The sequence below is a fragment of the Leopardus geoffroyi genome, chromosome B1, assembly GCF_018350155.1.
Source record: "Leopardus geoffroyi isolate Oge1 chromosome B1, O.geoffroyi_Oge1_pat1.0, whole genome shotgun sequence".
NCBI lineage: Eukaryota > Metazoa > Chordata > Mammalia > Carnivora > Felidae > Leopardus > Leopardus geoffroyi.
The window spans coordinates 170,115,843-170,136,534 of record NC_059327.1 but is presented as its reverse complement, the minus strand read 5'-3'; the positions used below and the strand labels follow the sequence as shown (position 1 = coordinate 170,136,534).

The window sequence follows — 20,692 nt, the reverse complement described above, 5'->3', positions numbered from 1 at the left end:
CAGTTCCTGAGTTCGAGCCCCACATTGGGTTCGCTGCTGTCTGCACAGAGCCGGACTTGGATCCTCTGCCCACCCCCCTGCCCCTCCCCAGCTTGCGTTCTCCCTCTCTCGTGCATGTTCTCTCTCTCTCTCTCTCTCAAAAATAAATAACCAATAAATAGAATAAAAAATGATATATGTATAATTGGCCTAAATTTATATTTTTAGTAAATGTCAGAGCCAGAGCCAGGATTTAAACCTTGGTCTGTCTGACTCCTAAACCTTGCTATTTCATATCTATGTATGACAGAGACTATGTCATGGCTATGTGTGACAGGGGTTTCAGACGCTGGCACAGAGAGGGGGATTCATCTGAGAACTGTTTATTGAGCATCTATGATATTGCAGGAACCACTGAGAGGATTCATTAAGGAATGAAACAGACCTGGGCCCTGCCTTTGTGAAGTTTATAATCTAGTAGAGATGGGAGTATGTGTGTGTGTGTGTGTTTGTGTGTGTGTGTGTGTGTGTGTGTGTGTTTAAAGTAGGAATAGTATGGGGGATATTGCTTCCAAACTTGTGCTATTTGTTGGGATAATGCAGATATCAAGAATGATGGAAAATTGCTTTAAATATAAGGTTAACTGGATGAATGGTAAACATGGGGGTATGGAAACATTAAAATACGTAACAGACTATAGAGTTATTAATGACAAATTTTAACCATTTTGCTTTTTAAGGATTTTTTCCAACTTTGTAAGGAACCTTGTTGGGCCCTTAGAGAAATCCGTGATTCAGTGAATGCCAGTGAGAACTCTGGAAAGGAAAGGTGATGGAGGAGACTAACATGCCATCTCTTGCATTGCTGACCTTGGCCTAGTGTCTGGGTCCCAATGCCTTTTGGTATTTGAGACTGAACTAAGAGAAGGATGTTTGTCCTCCATGTGAGCCTGGTCTCCAGAAAACTGCCCGATAATAAGCATTATAGAAAATCCAGAACCCAAGAGTCCTTAGTGGGGAGATGGTACATTGACACATGGAGGGCTGAGCATCTTTTTAGAAGCTTTTCTCCTAGTGAACTGTCCTTTATCCCTCAAGTTTCTGATCCTGCCGACGTGGTTAGGAGGGTGATATCTGCCAGATGGTCCTGCACAGCGTTACCTTTTGCTTTAAAGTTCTCATCAAATTGTAATTAAAAAAAATTTTTTTTAAGGTTTATTCATTTTTCAGAGACAGAGAGAGGCAGAACATGAGGCGGGGAGGGGCAGAGAGAGAGGGAGACACAGAATCTGAAGCAGGTTCCAGGCTCTGAGCTGTCAGCACAGAGGCTGACAGGGGGCTTCAACTCACGAACTGTGAGATCATGACCTGAGCTGAAGTCAGGTTCCCAACCAACTGAGCCACCCAGGCACCCATCAAATTGTAACTTTAAAAATGTTTATTTATTTTTTAGAGAGAGAGAGAGAGAGACAGACAGACAGACAGACAGAGAGCGAGTGAGTGGGGAAGGGGCAGAGAGGGAGGGAGACACAGAATCTGAAGCAGGCTCCAGGCTCCGAGCTGTCAGCACAGAGCCTGATGTGGGGTTCAAACTCAAGAACTGTGAGATCACGACCTGAGCTGAAGTCGGACGCTTAACCAACTGAGCCACCCAGGCGCCCCGGATTGTAATTTTTTTTTAATATCCATTTCTTTCCACAAGTTCTCAGCTCCATGAGGGTAGAGTATTTGTCTCTTGCAATAAATACACTATCCCCAGGATCTTGCAGAGTGCAAGGCAAATAGTAGGCGATAAATCAATGACTCAATAGTTGTTCTATTAAAATTTGAAAAGCTGGTATTTTTAAAAGTCCTTTTTACTTTAAAAAATGTAGCTCAATAAATATCCTTTATTTTCTTGTGTGTGGCAAAATACACGTAACATAAATTTACCTTCCGACCATTTTAAGCATACAGTTCAGTGGCATAAAGTACATTCAGATTATTATACAACCATAGTTACTATCCATCCGCAGATGGATGTCAAAATGAAACTCTGTGCCCATTTAACACTAACTCCCTGTTTTCTCCTCCTCCCTTTCCCTGGAATAATTTCTGCCTCTGTGAATGTGACTATTTTAGGTACTTCATATGAGTGGGCTCATACAGTATTTGTCCTTTAAAGACTTCTTTACTTTTTTCTTTCTGAGTTATAAAGGGACGCAAACTCTGTGGTAGTGTTTATTGGAGTGAGTCTTCCCTTCATCTGACTTAAAAAGAAATATGCTTATTCTTGGTCTATTCATATTGAAAGAATCAGAGGATAGTAGAAGAGGAAGAGATGTGGACAGACCATCCTCTCTAGGCTTCTTACTGTTAAGCTTCAAGTATAAGTTGCTAGCCTAAAATTCAGGGATGTGGGAATAGGGGATCAAGTATTTCCTCCCTGTCTGTTGACCTATTGAATGTGAGAATCCAAGGCAGTGTAATTAAGATAGCATTTCCCCATCATTACTTATTTTCACATCTGACCCAGACTCCCGACATAATCTTGAAGAGAAGATATGAAATAAATATGAAATAAAACAGATACGAAATAAAACAGAACAGACGTAGCAGAGATCCTTGGGTAGTAATTTAATACCTGAATCTGGGGCATGGAGAAGGGACTGGCTCTGGTCTTTTTGATCTAACAAGGCCAAGCAAGTTACATGATGCCTGCCTGTGCTTTGACTGGAATACACTTACCACACAACACACACACACACACACACACACACACACACACACACACACACATCAATGGTTTAGAGATGACAGAGAGGGCTTGCAAAAAGTCACATCTACATATGCAACATCTCTTGACCAGCCAGTGAATTGACAGCAAATAGAAAGTAAAGATGAGACTTCTGAGTTCCATGTTTAGGCCAGCTATCTGTATATACTATTCTGAGTGGCCTCTCTGGTTCAGAGATGAAGACAAGAAGGGGCAGTGGTGTTTGGTGGGGCTGAGTATTTGGCTGGGGCAGGAAATAGGATTCTCTTGAGGCTTTGGACATCAATCAGATTCTGGGGAGCTCACGGAGCCAAGAACTGAATAAGACACCAGTAAGCCCATTTCGGAGCTAGGAAGGGCTGCAGAATGTGAAGGGAGTCAGAGATCATTATCAGAACTAAGAACTTGAAAGATAAGAAATTAGTTAGCATTTAAAAAAGCATAAGTGGGCTGAGGTGTGCGGCAATAGCCTGGTTGGAGTGTTTTCTGTGATCATGGTCCATCATGAGGATAATACAGGGAAGTTTAAAGGGCTAGGAAAAGTACAGACATATTGCCTGAATTGTTAAACAGGTCACATTTATTTTACTGTGTGGATGTGTCCAGTGTGCCATGTTGATGTCTCTTTTCCCTAAAACCCAACTCCTCCACATCTTAGATGTTAGCTTTGTGGCGAGCTTTATATCCCTATTACAGATCAACTAGTTAGATGCCAAACACTGTACTGGTTATACTGGTTTAGGGGGCTTCTAGTAAGATAAGTGATTTGCCTGGTATTAGAAATGTGCATCCCACTTTGAGAGTCCTGCAGGTGTCTGAGAAGCTTTGGGGCTTACACAAAACCATTTTCATGTCTTCAATACACATTTAGCTTTTACTTGTGCCAAGATGATAATGGGCTTCCATTCATTCCTTCAACTTCTTTTGACTATTGAAAGAAGTAGTTAGAGTTTGCTGAGAATCTTTTCACCCCAAGTGCACGTAAGAATACATATATCATGGAAGTGTATCTATCTATCTATATATATATATATGTCATGTATATTTTTATTCATGAAAAGATGGCTTCCAAAATCATTCAACATATTTATCTTAGCTTTTGCGGTCTCAGGTCCTACTGCCAGACCAGGTAATGCTTTTCTTCTTGGATCATATAGTATGTGCTTCAGTCTGAATAACATTAAAAATATTTCTCTTAGCAGGATGTGGTGGAGTTGTTTTCTTTTTTAATTTCAAATAACACCACTCCTTGAACTGGGAACAAACAATTCACTTGCAGCTCAGCTCTGCATTTATTTGTAATTTTCACATAAATCAACTTATATGAAAATGTATTCATAATTTGAGCTTTCTCTATAGCGATAAAATGTTTCTGCTTCTGTGGTAGAAAATAGCTTATTATGCAAACAACATTGCCACTCTTACATTATGCATGGGATTTACCTGGAGAACATCACAAAAGCTTTAAAAAAAAGGCCAGGGGAGGGTGTAGGGTACTTCATTTACTGCACCATTTACCTATAATAATTAGCTACAAATGAGCTAATATCTGTATTTAGCAACTTATTTAATATTGCTTTGGTTAATTCAGGGAAACAATGGAGGAAAAAGAAAAAAATACAAGGGAGGTCTCCTGATAAATGGTGCCTTTCAGGATGTCAGCCCAATGAAAAATGAGATCTGGTGGTTTCAAACTTGGGCCAGTGGTGGTGAGTAATTAATGGCCAACTCATTTGAACTTGTGTGCTTGATCTAATTTGGGATATTGAGAGTTCACACTGATTTGCCTTTAAAAAGAATGTCACTGTCAAATAAGGTGATTGTATAAGATTGATATGGAGAGCCCTGACTTGGATGTATAGCACAATTTATATTTAGAGAGGCAGGAGCAGTGTTATTCCTAAGCGTGTGTGTAGCGGTGCCACCATATCTGGAGGGAAAGCTGGTGTTCTTTCTATATAGGATTTAAACAGGGATCTTCAGGTATAAATGGTAGATGGTATTTATTTTTTCAATCACATCACAAATATGTCTTAAATGTCTTTTTGCTGTGTTCAGACCTGCGGATAAAACAGTAATACAGTATGGCCTCTGCTTTTGTATTACCTCTGTTGTGGTTGGGGAGGAATGGGAAGACAAAGAACAAATAGCACAAATCAGTACAATAATTGCAATAAGAATGATAAATGCTGTGAAGGAAACATACAAGGAGCATGATTTAAGGAGTTACGGGGTGGTAGATATAATCTTTAACAAGTGGCCTAACCTTTTTGAATATACTCTTTGTAAATTATAAAGGACTGTATATACATGAATTATCATCACCCAGTTACGTACAGTCCTACTGGTTGCCTCAGTGAATCTGCCATCTTGAATCACTGTTAGTGGTCCATCTGGGTGATCCCGTTTTGAAGAACCGAATACCAAGAGGATTGCTCTTTGGTTGTGGCTTCTCAGAAGCCTTTGCAAAGCTTATTACTGCTCTATTGAGTCCAAAGGGTGGCTTTCTTTTCTTGGGCCTGCTATGGGATTTCTGCTAACCTTTGTTTAGGTCTAAAATTGAGGGTCTTACCTGGAGACACAAGGTGGTACAAGGTAGATCAAGATCCAGTTCTGGTATCAGAAGCCTGGTGTTCCATTCCTAGCTTTACCCCTTACTGGTTTCTTGACTTTAGTCAACTTACAGATTTCTCCAAACATCTACTCCTTGTCATGTTTAAAAACCGTATAACAATAATATCCTCCCTAATAATATCTGACAATGCGTTTCCAAGTTATTATAAAGTGAAAATTTCTATGTTATTTAATAATTTCAGGCCATGGAAAGAAAGTGGACCGTTCCTTAGTTCATTTTACAAAGCCATTGTAATCTGATATTTATGTATTGGTTTCACTTAGAAATATGGTTGCAAAAAGTCTAACTAAACCTTAGTTTACTGAATCTAGTCCTGTATAAAATGAATAACACACCATGACTGAGTAGAATTTATTTCTGTAATGTAAATGTGTTTTAATATCAGAAAATCTACATGATAGTTCTTTAAATCAACAAACTAAAAGAGGGAAAAAAAACATAGGATTATTCGATCATTAGATACTATAATATAATTTTATAAGATTAAATAGCCATTCTTGATAAAACTACAAGCAAAATAAGAATATAGGAAAACTTACTTATGCATGAAAAGATTATCACATTCTTTTAGCAAATGTAATAATCCAGTGATGAAGTTATTTTGCTTAAAATCAGGGACAAAATAGGGCTCCCGTCTATGACCATAGTTATTTACATTGATTTGGAGGTAGTAGCAAATGAAATAACATGGGAGAAGTAAATGATAAGTATAAATATTAGAAGAGATGAGATTGCTGTATTTGGAGATGGTATGACTAGATATTTAGCAAACCCATGGTACTAAAAAAAATACTGTTATATGAGAGCTTTTGGTGAGGTGTTTTGTTATTTGATGAATATACACAATATATATTTTTTCCTTTTATTCGTATTAGTCAACTAGAAATAGACTTTGAAAAAATCTTCCATTGATAATAGCAACAAAAATTCAGACTACATAGGAATAATTTTATAAGATTTGTACCCCCCCTTAAAAAAACCTAAAAAATCTTATTGAATAAATGGAGAGGCATACTTCAAACTGTAAAATTTTCAATTCTTTCTTTTTTATTTTATTTTTGGAGAGCATGAGCAGGGGGGAGGGGCAGAGGGGGAGAGAGAGAGAGAGAGACAGAGAGAGAGAGAGAGAGAGAGAGAGAGAGAGAGAGAGAGAGAATCTTAAGCAGGCTCCATGTTCAGCACAGAGCCCAACATAGGGCTTGATCCCATGACCCTGGGGTCATGACCTGAGCCAAACTCAAGAGTCGGATGCTCAATAGACTGAGCCACCCAGGTGCCCCAAATTTTTAATTCTTTGGAAATCATTGAACACATATTTGCAATTTCATTCAAAAACCTAATGGGATTTTTTTTTTTAATTTTTTTTTTCAACTTTTTTATTTATTTTGGGGACAGAGAGAGACAGAGCATGAACGGGGGAGGGGCAGAGAGAGAGGGAGACACAGAATCGGAAACTGGCTCCAGGCTCTGAGCCATCAGTCCAGAGCCCGACGCGGGGCTCGAACTCACAGACCGCGAGATCGTGACCTGGCTGAAGTCGGACGCTTAACCGACTGTGCCACCCAGGCGCCCCCCTAATGGGATTTTTAAAAAGAGAATAATTAAGTTCAAATGGCAGAATAAGTATCTTAAAATAGTCAAGAAAAATTGTGCAAAAGTAATAAGACATACTTACTAGATACTAGAACTAATTTCAGAGCCATGATGATAAAAAATTGTTTGGTATCAGCATCAAATCAGATAAATAGATCAGAGAAACATAGTTAAAAACACCAGAAAAAGATCCAGGTGTTGATGAGAATTTACCATGTATCAAAAGTGGCATTGCAGCTTATTAAAAGCATGGTTTATTTAATAAAAGGTCCTGGCAAAAGTGACTACCCATGTGGAAGACAACAAAATTTATAATCCCTACCTCGTCATATAAGAAATCAAGTCTGGATGTATTAAAGAAAGTAATACGATCTTTATTAAAATGAGTAATGCACTTAAGCTTTGACCTTGCAAAGTGAGTGGGCTTCTAGCCAATAGAAATAAAGCACTGGTATATAAGGACATGTATACTAATATTTATTACAGCATTGCTTTTATTGGCAAACAAACGAAAACTGGAAACAACATCACTTTTCATCAATAGGACTATTGAATAAGGAGATCCATATATTGGAATTTTATGCAGCCATTTAAAAGAATGAATTCCACCTCTATTTATTGGTTTGGGAGGATGTCCATAATGTAATTCAAGAAGGAAAAGCAAGCTGCAAAATTATGTGAAGAGTATGATCCAATTTCTGTATCTATATTTTATATAAACCGAAAAAGGAATAAAAGGGCTCAGCTGGCTGTTACTATTGGTTTTCTCTGGGAAGAAGGTAAGGATAGAGGGAAATGAAGAGGGAGATGCATAATTTTTAAAAATATATTGTAGATTGTGTCACTTGTTACAGTGAGAACTTACTCCTTTTAAATTAAAACAAATTATTTAAAATGTTAAAAGACCAAATAAGTTAGTTCACTGTCAGATTGGCATTACTTCTTGCTTCTGCCTAATTTTTTTTTTTTTGCCTGAGAATAGAAAACCACCTTTTTTAAAAAAAAATTTTTTTTAACATTTATTTTTGAGAGAGAGAGAGAGACAGAGACAGAGTGTGAGCAGGGGAGGGGCAGAGAGAGAGGGAGACACAGAATCCAAAGCAGGCTCCAGGGTCTGAGCTGTCAGCACAGAGCCCAATATGGGGCTTGAACTCAGGAGCCATGAGATCATGACCTGAGCCGAAGTCTGACCCTTCATCAATTGAGCCACTCAGGCGCCCCTAGAAAACCAGCTTATTGAGGATGGGTCAATTCTCATCTAATTAGGTAATATTTTTCCAAATATACTCTGGGAAGTAAGCCTTCCCAAAGATCCCAAAAACCCAGATGCCCAAATCCCAAGCACTTTCCTTTCTACTCAAATTACCAATGTTAAAACCAATTACATTGGACAGTGAGAACAATTTATAAAAGTTAGAATAAAAAGTCCTTTGGCTGGGAAATTATATGGGGTCAGCCTCCAAAAAGAAGAGGCCTAGGGCCTGAAAGTTCTCAAAGGACACCAGTCTCACAGCCAGTAATGCTATGCTCCAACTCTCATATCTGACTTGGAATATGGTATTCTTCCTACTGCTCCACAATATTGCCTGTCAATATGGGCAAAGGGCACTAAACCTATCCCAAATGGAAATGTTCTTTTCTCCCACCAATTTAGAAGACCTCTGAGGGCTTTACAGGCTGTTGTACTGAACCATAAGTATCATATAGCTGTAAGTATCAAAGTGTTCTGCTGTTTTGAAATCTCTGGTTTTCAAGATACTCAATGATTAGAAATTTTCATAGGCTGGCCCTGACCATTTCCTGCCAGAGTTGGCATGACAACTAAAATCAAATTGATGCCAACTTCTACCTGTCTCATTTTTCATGTTACTGCTGTCCTAGTAAAAATTAGAGTTGGTTTGGTATCCAGTAAGAACTGGGCATCTCTTAGTACAACGCCACCATTCCCCATATTCACTATGCCCCTGGTGTCTGATGTGGGGTGAGTTATTTAGTAGAGGCAAGCTGGTGGCATGGACAAAGCACACGCTGGGGAATTAGCATAGTAGCCCAGGCCTTTGGGGTGTGTGTGTGTGTGTGTGTGTGTGTGTGTGTGTGTGTTTGCAAGGCTTAGAATGGCCTCAGTAATGATCACAAGCACTTTTTGATGTTTGCAACCTATGAATGCATGCCAACAAATGACTGACTGGCTGAGCTGGATGAGTGTCCCAGAGGATGGGTTGTTGGCAGCTGTTCTTGGTGTATCTTCAAGCATAGTTACTTGTGAGAGAAGAAATAAAATTGGAGCAAGAGAACAGCTTGGCTTCATTTCTCTCATAGTGAGAAAGGGTTGTGACTTGAAGTCATTTGTCTGTATCCTGATGTTAAGAGTAGCTCAGATGTAAATTTCAAATTAAATAAGAAAGTCTAAGAGAATGCATTATGAGCTCAGTGCTCAATGAACAAAATAAAAATGATTTCCGCCAAGGGAGCTAATTTTACTCTGGGGATGAGTTTATATTTTTCCCCTTTAAGTGTGCTTAGGATTCAGTCTTGAGGGTCAAATATTGACATTTATAAGACAACTTCTTATCCTATACAGCAATGATAATGAAGAATTGTAAGTACATGAAACATTATGAACAAATCTCACAACATAATGTTAAGCACAAGAAGCCAGGCACCAAAGAGTATACTCTATGATTCCATTTACATAAAGCTCAAAAGCTGGCAAAACTCATCAATGGGGCTGAGAGTCAGGAAAGTGGCTGCCCCTGGGGGCAGGAGTAACAGGAAGGAGCATGAGGGGAGGTGCTTGTCATGCTCAATTTCTTGATCTAGGTGCTCAGTACAAGAAATTTGAAAATTTCATTGACCTGTATGATTATGATAAGCATACTTTTCTTATGTATATGTCAATAAAAAATAAAAATAATCAGGGGCGCCTGGGTGGCTCAGTCAGTTAAGTGTCCAACTCTTGATTTTGGCTCCCATCATGATCTCACGGTCATGGGATCGAGCCCTGTGTCAGGCTCTGTGTTGACAGCATGGAGCCTGCTTGGGATTCTTTCTCCCTTTCTCTCTCCCCTGCTTGTGTGCTCTCCCTCTCTCTCAAAATAAATAAATAAACTTTAAAAAATAAATAAATAAAAATAATTTCTCGTGTCTTTCTTACGTGCTCTTTCTTTAATTGGCTTATTTAACATCCTTGGTAGATGGCAACCATTCTTCCTCCTTTGTCTCACTTTCATTCTATGGATAAATCTTTAATAATGCTTACAATTGATTAACATTAAACCATTTTTTTAGTCCTTGACTACTTAGAATGAGTTCATTTATTATAGTCTTTTCCACCTGATACTTTACTGAGGGGGGCAGACTAATAAAACAGGTGCAGACAGCTTGAAATAAATGTTAGACATGAGGAAAAGATGGCCCATTAACCTCACACAGTGAAGGGTACTACAATCGTAGGTAGAAAGGCAGCTTGCACTCCATTCACAAATTTACTTAGGGCATGGTCATCTAACAAAGCTTTTAATCCCTGTCCTGGGTAGTTTATTAATTTATTCTGTCTAGAGGTGGGGCATCGATTGGGAAACCTCTGGAGATGTTTTCTGGTTGTTTCATTTCAAGTAATTAAGTCTATCAGGGAGCATGGTAAGAGATGAGGACAACCCCGTCATGAAAGTAAAACCTCCAGCATCCTGGGGCTGTGAGACGACTTCTGCTGTGAGTGATCCCAAGTAAGGGTCACTTAAGAATGAGTGAAGGAGGTGATGGAGTCTGGTTGGCCTCTAGGTCAGGACCTCCTGCCTTCAGCTCAGCAGTGTCTTTTCAGACCATACCCCAGACCCTTCCTCCTGAGTCCACCCAAGCTGCCAATGGCTGCACTCACCTTCGGTTTGTTTGAAACTCTGCTGTCCTGCCTCTACTTCTGTTGTGATCCCTTGGTACCCACACCCTGCGCTCATCTGTCTCTTGCCACTGAGTTGTGTTCCCAGGCATCATCCGTCTCTGTGAGGGATGGCTGTCCACTCCTTGGCAATTGCCTACCATTATTCTCATCTCCTCTCTGCAAGGGGACTCCACCTGAGCTTACCTTGGAATGAATGTTTTCTCACCGGGGCTTGAACTATCCCTTCCTCATGGATCAGTGGCTCTTAGCTGCCAGTGAACACATTAAAAAAAGAGGGGGGAGAAGGAGAAATAAGGAGAAACTCTGATTAAAGTTACCAGTCTTTAGGGTGCTTCAGTTCAAATGTTACTTCCTTACAGAAACCTTCTCTAACTTCCCTTTCTAAAGTGACCCCATCATTTTCTATCATATTACTCTCTTTTATTTTCTTCCTTACTACTAAAATTATCTTGTTCGTTTGTTTACTTGTTTGCTATCAAATGCTCTACTCCTGTATGACTATGATCTCTGTAAAGAGGCCCTTACCAGTCTTGTTTGCTGTGATATCCTAATGTGAACAGAACTTGGCACTATGGTAGCACTCAACTCAGAATTTTTGAGTGAATGAATGAATGAATCTTTAAAAACACTCTGAAACTTGAAGAAAGTTTGAGTGACTCCCATTCAGCATATAATGTATGAAAGTAAAATAGTCTCAATTGGTCCTCCGTGTGATTTTGTCTTGCAAAACCCAACTGGCCAAATTCTATAGAACACCCACTTGGGACAGTTACACTGTGATGCTAATATAGTCTTTGTTGGGCTAATTTGAGGTCATTGGCCTATGATGGCCACAGTGCTTACATAGGCTAGCTTCTGGCTATGGAGAGGAATGTGGCTTTTAGTTACAGAGTCGGGAAGGCATGCAAGGTTAATTCTGAGTTAAACTTCAGGATTTGACTCCCCTGGGAGACCTAGAAATGGCTAAGATCTCACATTAATATGTAACCAAAATTTAAACTCATATTTCAGCAACAAGGAATAGTAAATAATGCATTGCTTCATGAAGATTTGCTTAGTTTATTTACTTACATTATTTATAGGTTATGTTGGGAATAGACTTGGCCTGCTCTGCTTTGTTCACAGTAACATTCCATAAATATAACAGCAAGCAATAAAATAGCATTGATTCAGAAGTGAGCTCATTGCTTTGTATAACATCAAACAGAAAAGCTGTGTTACAATGATAAATACTAAATCTTTAAAATATCTTTAAAATATCATTGGCTTTTTACTGTCATTACTTATGCAGTGTGTATTTCAGATTTTCATATTCAGTCTTGTACTTTTTTATGTGTGAGTTATGCCCTGAAGCTTTTGGTATAGTCTGTACAAAACTGGCATTTTGAAGTTTTGGTTAGATGGCAGAAGAACTTGATTCTGGCTCAAAAGACCATCGTGAACTGTCCAGGAAGATCTCAATAAGAGAACAAATGGCAGTAAAATGTAGTGGCTTTTTTCCCCTGTGAATGTGAAGTTCAAGCAATTCAAAAAAGTGAGGGTTTAAACAGAAACGACTTTTTATTCTTCCTGTGGTACGGAATGTCTTTGTTTTCCTACTTGGCATCTCCTAGAATTTTCTCAAGATTGTGGAGTCTCATGGCCTTCTGTTGGTCAAAGGAAGCCAGGATGGTGCTTTGCAGACAATGGGAAATAGGTATGTAGTTAAGATCTGGACTATGGAGTCAGGTAGCTCTGGCCTTCGGTCTGGCTCTGTTACCCTATCAGCACGTTGTGTTGGGCACACGTTGTGTGTCTTTGGGCAAGGGACTTAAGCACTTGAGCCTCAATTTTTTGTCTGTAAAATAGAGATAATACCATATACTTAATAATGTAATGAATATCCAATAAGATAATGTTTCTGGAACACAGTGCCTGACACATATTGAGGGGACCATAAGTGTTGCATCACTTTGGGGAGGGGCTGCTGAAGAGGAGGGGGAGATTTCCTGACTCTATAACCAAAATTGAAAGTTGCAAATCACCTGATATTTATGATGGAAATGGATTGTATGAAGTAGTCATAATTATATATTGAACCCCCACCTTAATGCTCTTTGGCATAAGGCATGTCTGTCTTGGACCCTTTTCAAGGAAATTTATAAAAACTGGTATCACAAAAAAACCTCTCATAAAGTGCGTTTATACACATCTATTTCCTTGGCAAAGGCCTGAGGGCAGTGTGAATATGTTTTAAAAACACAATCTGCAATGTTGCTGAGTCTGACTGTTGGGTAATTTTTTGATTTTTTTTTTTTTAATGCCCTTGTGAAGGCACAGTTGTATTTTTGAAACATAGTGACAAACTGAAGGAGGGGTGGGGAAGATGGAAGGAAGCAAGCCCAGGGAAGGATGGAAAATAAAGAGGGCTGACAAATGGCCCCCAGGTGGAACAAGTTGGATCAAGTCTTAATTTATGGGCCACCACTTTCTACCCTGGGTCTGTTTTTGACATGCAGATTGGAAAGCAGTGGCTCAGACAGATCCCCATGTGAGGTGACCTAAATTACAGCCTCCGTACACTGAGACACGGGGGATTTGTTACAAAATGATTTTCTATCTCTTACGGTATCCTCAAGACTTATTTAATCCTCTCTCAAAGTGTGAAGAATACGTAAGAGTTATGGTATCTTGTTGGGAGTATCTTTTTTTTTTTTTAATTTCACCTTTTAATTTGAAAAGTTTCCTATCTGCTGAAAAGTCGCAATAGCAATATAATGAATTGCCATGTATGTTCACCTAGATCTACCTATTATTACTATTTTGCCACTTTCATTGTATCTATGCCTATCTATGATATGATGTATGGTATATAACGTATTTTATTTACTTATCTTTTGCTGAACCTTTGGGAGTAAATTGCAGAGATCATGATGGTATCAGTGAACATTTTCTTTTTTTCTTTTTGAATTTAAATCCAAGTTAGTTAGCATGCAGTGTAATAATGGTTTCGGGAGTAGAATTTAGTGATTCATCAGTTACATATAACACCCAGTACTCATCCCAACATGTGCCCTCCTTAATGCCTATCACCTATTTAGCCCATCCCCCCACACAACACCCCTCCAGCAACCCTGTTTGTTCCCTGTACTTAAGAGTCTCTAATTATGGGGCGCCTGGGTGGCTCAGTTGGTTAAGTGTCCGACCTCGGCTCAGGTCATGATCTCGCGGTCCGTGAGTTCGAGCCCCACGTCAGGCTCTGTGCTGAGAGCTCAGAGCCCGGAGCCTGTTTCCGATTGTGTGTCTCCCTCTCTCTCTGACCCTCCCCCGTTCATGCTGTCTCAAAAATAAATAAACATTAAAAAATAAATAAATAAATAAAGAGTCTCTTATGGTTTGCCAGCAAACAATTTCTAAGAACATTAAGTGCATCAACATCATGAACTTATTAAATCTAGTAAGTTTCACGTTGATACAAGGCCATTATCTAACATGCAGTCCATATTCAAATGTGTCCCTTATCCCCAAAGTGCCCTTTCTGGCAATTATTTTTTTTCACTCCAGGATCATTCATTGTATTCAGATGTCAATGTTTCCTTAGCCTCCTACTGGAGGCTGCAGGCATTCCTTGGTCTTTTCTTTGTATTTCCTGACATTGACACTTTTTAATAGGACTGGTCCCTTATTTTTTAAATGACCCCCAATTTGGGTTTGTCTGATTGTTTCCTTATGGCCTATTTCAAATTTTGCATCTTTGTTAGGAATAGCACTGAAGTGATGTTGTGTCCTTCTCAGTGCCTTAGTGCAGGTGACGTGCGGTGCTGATTAGAAAATTTTCATCAGCACTAAAATATATCTTTAATAGTCTTACTTTTTATTTGTTAAAATGAATACTCTGGAGGATTTCTTAGTTGGAAAAATCTCCTTGACAATCTTACTACATGAAACATTTGCCACTGTTTCTTGGAACAATGGTTATGGAATCATCTTGCTTTATCACTTACTTTATCACTAGATAGAATGGTGCTGATGTGTTTGAATTTTGAAATCTTAGGGACTTCCCTAAGATGCCTTATTATCAGGAGATTTAAACTATGTTGGAAGTCTGAGGGTGCTAATTAATCCCTCTTCCCTTTCTGTAGGTTCTTAACCAATTGAGAACACAAGGAGCAAAATGATGATCAGTTTTATTACTAGGAGAGCTGGAAGATGTGGCAAAGCCTTTTCCTTCTTCTAAAAGGCAGAACCTTTGATACTTTCCCAGTCCTGACCTAACCATTCTCAACCCACATTTACAAAGGTCGAGACCTGGCCAGACCTGCCACAAACTGGTTGGGAGAGGAAACACAGCTATCCATGTTGTTGAGTACATGCAGATCTGAGAGGCCAAGTGCAAAGGGAAAGGGAAAGCGTGGGACATAGCTGGCCCCCACTGCCTGGAATGGCCCTGACTAATGTGCCCATGACTGCCCTGCTCTTTCCGGTCTCATCCTCTTCTGTGGAGAGGAGCCAGTGATAGAGGAGAGAGACAAAGTGCAGGTGTTTTCCCTAACACTCCCCTAGACGACAAGAGATGAAGTCTTGACTCTGGTGTAGAGTGACAACGTGAGGATGGATGGAAAAGGGCTCTTCCTATAACAGTTATTTCTTGGGTTGCCCCAAGTGGAATGGAAAAATGTGAAGTCTAATTGCAAAGTGAAATCTCATCTTTCTAATTAATGCTGTAGACTGCCAGGGACATCAGCTTTCTTTTTCAACTTTGGAAAACCCATTGAAGAGCAAAACATTTGTCAACTTTGCCAACCTAGACTAGTCTCTCCCACACTGTTCCCCATCCCCCTTTTTAAAGAAATAATACATTCACGTGGTTAAAATTTTTAAATTTACAAAATCTCCTTTTCACCTTTCCTTCTACTTCTCTTGTCCTGTACCATTCTTAAAATCTATTCTTTTTTTTTTTTTTTAATTTTTTTAATGTTTATTTATTTTTTGAGAGAGAGAGACAGAGCGTGAGCAGGGGAGGGGCAGAGAGAGAGGGAGACACAGAATCCAAAGCAGGCTCCAGGCTCTGAGCTCTCTCAGCACAGAGCCCGACGCGGGGCTCGAACCCACGAACTGTGAGATCATGACCCGAGCGAAGTCAGATGCTTAACCGACTGAGCCACCCAGGTGCCCCTTAAAATCTATTCTTGAATTCTGTGGCTCAGGCATTCATTTTTCAGACAAATCATTATCACATGAAGCTTCCTTACCCTTGCATCCCTCCTGTCCATCTTGGTTCCCAGTCTTTTGATATTAAAGCCAGATCCTGGAAAGGGGTCAGTGCTAGACAGGGAGAAGATTCTAGACATATGTGTATGCATATTTATGTGCCTGCATTTCAAAGTCAAATAAAAATGATTTAAGAATTGCCCATTTAGTCAATAAATCAAATCATATTTATTATGTAGTTATCATGTGCCGTGGATGACACAAAGAGTACAAAGAATGGTCCCCTGAATTCAGAAAGCTTTGGAGTTTATTTGTGGAAGCAAAATTAATAAAGATACCTGCAGACAACTTCTAAGCTGTGTGATCTCATTTGTGGGTACTGAGGTCTTCTGGAGAGAAGACTAGTGTGAATGGTGGGCTCTGGGGAGAGCTTCATGGAGGAGATAGGATTTGAATGGAGCTTTGGAGGACAGGACTCAGTGGGTGTTGGGGAGGAGGGCGTTCTAGGCCTGACTACTTAAGTCACACCTACCTCTTTGCTATTCCTTCAACATGCCAGGCTCATTGCTGACTTAGACCCTTACTGTTTCCTCTGCCTGAAACACTATCTCCTAATCAACTTAGCTAATTTCTCAACTCCAACTCACTGCTCTAATGTCACCTACCCAATGAGACCCCCCTGGCCACCCTATTTAAAATTGGAACCCCCCTCCATGCTCTGAATGCCCCTTATTCTGATGTCATTTTTCCATAGCTATTACCAGTTTGTAAGACATAGTACCATTTAATTGTTAAAATTGTATTGGTTGGGGTGCCTGGGTGGCTCAGTCAGTTGAGCGTCTGACTTCAGCTCTGGTCATGATCTTGTGGTCTGTGAGTTCGAGCCCAATGTTGGGCTCTGTGCTGACAGCTCAGAGCCTGGAGCCCGCTTCAGATTCTGTGTCTCCCACTCTCTCTGCCACTCTCCCTCTCTCTCTCTCTCAAAAATAAATAAACATTAAAAAGAAAATTTTAAATTGTATTATTTATTTTCTGTCTACTCCCACTAGAAGGTAAGTACTGTAAAGCAGAGGTTTTGTTTTCTTCCCTGTTTTCTGCTAACTTAAGCAGCTAGAAACTGGCCCATCATAGGCAATCAGTAAATGTTTGTTGAATACAAGAATGAATAAAGCTATTCCTTTCCCCCAGATAGAAATTGAGGGGAGAGAGAGTTCATGGGAAAAAATTTAATCAGGTCATCCCTGTGAGCTCAAGACCTCTTTGCATTTCTAAGGGACAGTTATTGAAAGTATATGGCTCATGGCTGGGCCTCTTTCTTATTTTCTGCAGGCCTGAAGATACACAATTTGGAAATAGAAAATGAAGGGAGGAAACTAAACATTGTTCTGCATATTAATGTGACACAGTGACGCTCTTGAGAGAACAGCACCTTGAAATTTATGAGCAGTTAGAAAATGATTTTTCTTCATCTCTCCAGGTTTAGATGGTGTTGAAGAACTGCATTCCCTCCCTCAGTCAGCTTGTCCAGCCCCTCTGCGTTTAATCCCCCTCTATATGCTGACAACACCGACACTTACATCTCTTAGCCTGACATCTGCGTTTGCATGTCTGATCTAAATTGCCCCCCTCCCAGGGCGCCTGGGTGGCTCAGTTGGTTAAGCTTCTGACTTTGGCTCAGGTCATGATCACACGGTCTGTAAGTTCGAGCCCCTCGTTGGGCTCTGTGCTGACAGCTCAGAGCCTGGAGCCTGCCTCGCATTCCGTGTCTCCCTCTCTCTCTGTCCCTCCCCCACTTGCGCTCTGTCTTTGTCTCTGTTTCTCTTTCTCTCTCTCAAAAATAAATAAATGTTAAAAAAAATTAAAAAAAAAAAGCTGCCCTCCTCTCTCAGCTCCCAGTCTTTACCACCTCCGTTAAAGGCTCCATACACATACATCACATACATGGGGCTTCAGCCCCAAACCACCTGGTCACCCGTGATTCCTTTTTTCCTCACTCTTGACATCTCATTCACTGGGAAGTCCTGTGAGTTTTTCCTCCAAAAGGTATTATATCCCAACACTGCTGACTGTCCATTTCTACCACATCACGCTAGTCCAGGTTCACCATCACTTCTCTGAACTGTTGGCCAGCAACTCCAATGGAGTCTTCCTGCTTTCTCCCTTGTCCCCAAGTACCTCTTCTCACAGATCAATTGAGGGAATTCTGTCAAAGATGTAACTCCGATTATGCCACCCTCCTGTTTAAACCCCTTTAATCTCATTCAATTTTACTTCAAATGGAATCTAAACTCCTTAACCTGGCCGGGGCTCCACCTGATCTGGCCCTTGCCTGCTTCTGCATCACCGTCCCACTTCTCCTTCCCTACATTGGCCTCATTTTCCTTCTTTGAATATACAGAGCTCATTCCTGCTTTGGATCTTTTGCGCTTGCTTTTCCCTTTGTCTGGAAAGCTCTGTCCCAGAGCATTGCTGCCCTCTGTTCCTTAGTCAGGTCACCTAGTCAAAGAGCCCTTCCTGACTACCCTGTATAATGCCTTTCCACCCCCACCCTATCTCCTCCTATAATCATCTAGGTTTTATAAGCAGTATCAGGAATGATTTTGATTGTGTGTCTTGCATCAACAAAGTCCCACAAAGAACGTCCCGTTCGCGTTCGCGTGGGGCAGTTGAAGAGAGGTTAATAAAAGCACCATTTCCAAAGATTTAGGGAGGTGAAGGGGAACCAACCAGGGAAGGTAGTACTACTTGCAGCAATAATAATAGAGAGCTGTTAACACCCCAAGGCCTGAATGGTGCGGGGCTGGGAGCAGCTACTTGAGCCTGGAGAGAATAGCTGTAATTTACAGGAGAGGCCATTTGGCAGGACTGTGGCCCAGCAGACAAGGTGTCAAGGGAAATAAACACTCAGACCTAACTCTCCTGCTTCCGTCCAGACTTCTGCTGGTGCTCCTCATTGGCCTAACCCAACCAGAAGCTGAAGGGCAAGACTACCAATTGATGCAATCCATAAAGGTCAGTCTCCATGACATGAAGCTGGCTTGAAAAGAGGGGAGAGAGGATATGGTAGGGCAAACAGGAGATATGCACCACACCCCTTTACTGGAATGCAAGCTTCATGGGAGAAGCAACTGTCCCCCAAATCTAGGAGAGTTTCTGGCACACGTAGGTGCCCAACAAATATCTGTGGAATGAATGAATGAGAATTCCTTGTCTTTGGAGGATGTGTCTGCTTAGCCCAACTGTTATTAGCTTATAAAATTAGGGAGAATAAATAGATGTTCTTTCAGTTCACAGTGATAGAGCAGGAAGTCAGGAATGGATTGACTTTGGTAGATGTGTGTCCCCCCGATGCTGAGCAGTGCTATGCAGCTGGGAGCCTGCCCCTACTAACCCTCCCGCTGAAGCCCTGGTCAAGGTGCTGCTGTATGCTTCACTACTCAGACTTGGAGAAACATACCTTGGATTAGGGTGTGGTGGGGGATGGATTTGCAACTGAGGCAAATCTCCAGAAGGAGAGGCTGAGGTTTCCCAAAAGATGGGTTGAGATTCATGGGGAAGCACGAGGGAGGTACTTTAATAAGGGTGTGCAAATCTGAGGGTAGAAGTTCCTGGAGAAGGATTTAACTTGTTACCTTCTGTATGTGGCACCTGAAACCTCTTAGCTGTCTGTTATGCAATCGTTCTCCTTCAACTTGGAAGAGAGAATATTAATATAAAGACCATTTTTCTTAAGGAAGATACGCTAAAGGATCACTGCACACGTTCTTGTATTAAGGAATAATGAATAGTATATGTAGATTTGTTATCAGCAGTGCTCCTCTCTTGACACCTCCTAATATATATATAATGAGAGACTTGTTCCTTTGTTTAAGGCCTAATGGAATTTCACCTGGCCAAGATCTAATGGAGCTTTGTCTTGAATAAAGGCCTAATGGGATTAGGCCTTGGGGAGAGGAAGTTCACTGTGGGCCTCTCAATTTTTGCCTTGGGAAAGGTTAGGGGTGGGAAGAGAGAAAGGGGGAGGAGAAAAAGAGAGAAGGAGGGAGAAATTGAGAAAAGGAGAGGGAGAGGTAAATGGAGCAAACTTTTCAGAAAGTGGAGATAAATTTTAATAACTTCTTTGTGCCATGTCACAGATACATAATTTCATGTATTCATTATGACAATACTATGATGTCAGCAGTATTATTGTTTCATTTCTACAGATAGGTAAACAGATTAGTCAAGAAATTAAGTTGCCCAAAGTCACATAGACAGGAAGTATGGAAACAGTCCCCTGCGTTTAGTCTTATACTTCTTGAATCCATTCTGTCCACCTTTAGAAAGAATTAGAATGAAAGATTGCTGGGAATTCGGTTGCGACCTGAGGAATTCTCCTTTTCTTCCTCTTTGCCTTGGCGTATTTCTGACACAGTAGACTCTGCTCTGTATGAGCTTCTAAGTGAGAATGAAGAGTTGAGGGGGCTCAAAAGGGGTGGGAGGAAGGGAGTTAGTACATTGGTGTTTCATACTTTTTCTGATAGGGAGCATACAAAATCTGTTTTGGTTTAAGAAAAAACCTTCCATAAGAAAAGTCCCTTTTTTTTTAAAAAGAAGAGATAGTGTGTGAATTAATATGAAAAATATCTTCCTAACCGAATAA

The 20,692-nt window shown here is 40.4% G+C and overlaps 1 long non-coding RNA gene across 3 annotated transcripts in view; it reads left to right on the top strand.

Moving 5' to 3' along the window:
• LOC123596053 overlaps positions 1–20,692 on the top strand; it is a 50,288-nt gene that overhangs the window by 5,540 nt on the left and 24,056 nt on the right. For all 3 annotated transcript variants that reach the window (XR_006711501.1, XR_006711499.1, XR_006711500.1), the window contains exon 2: positions 18,984–19,062. This is a non-coding gene — a long non-coding RNA (uncharacterized LOC123596053). The remainder of the gene's footprint in view (positions 1–18,983; positions 19,063–20,692) is intronic.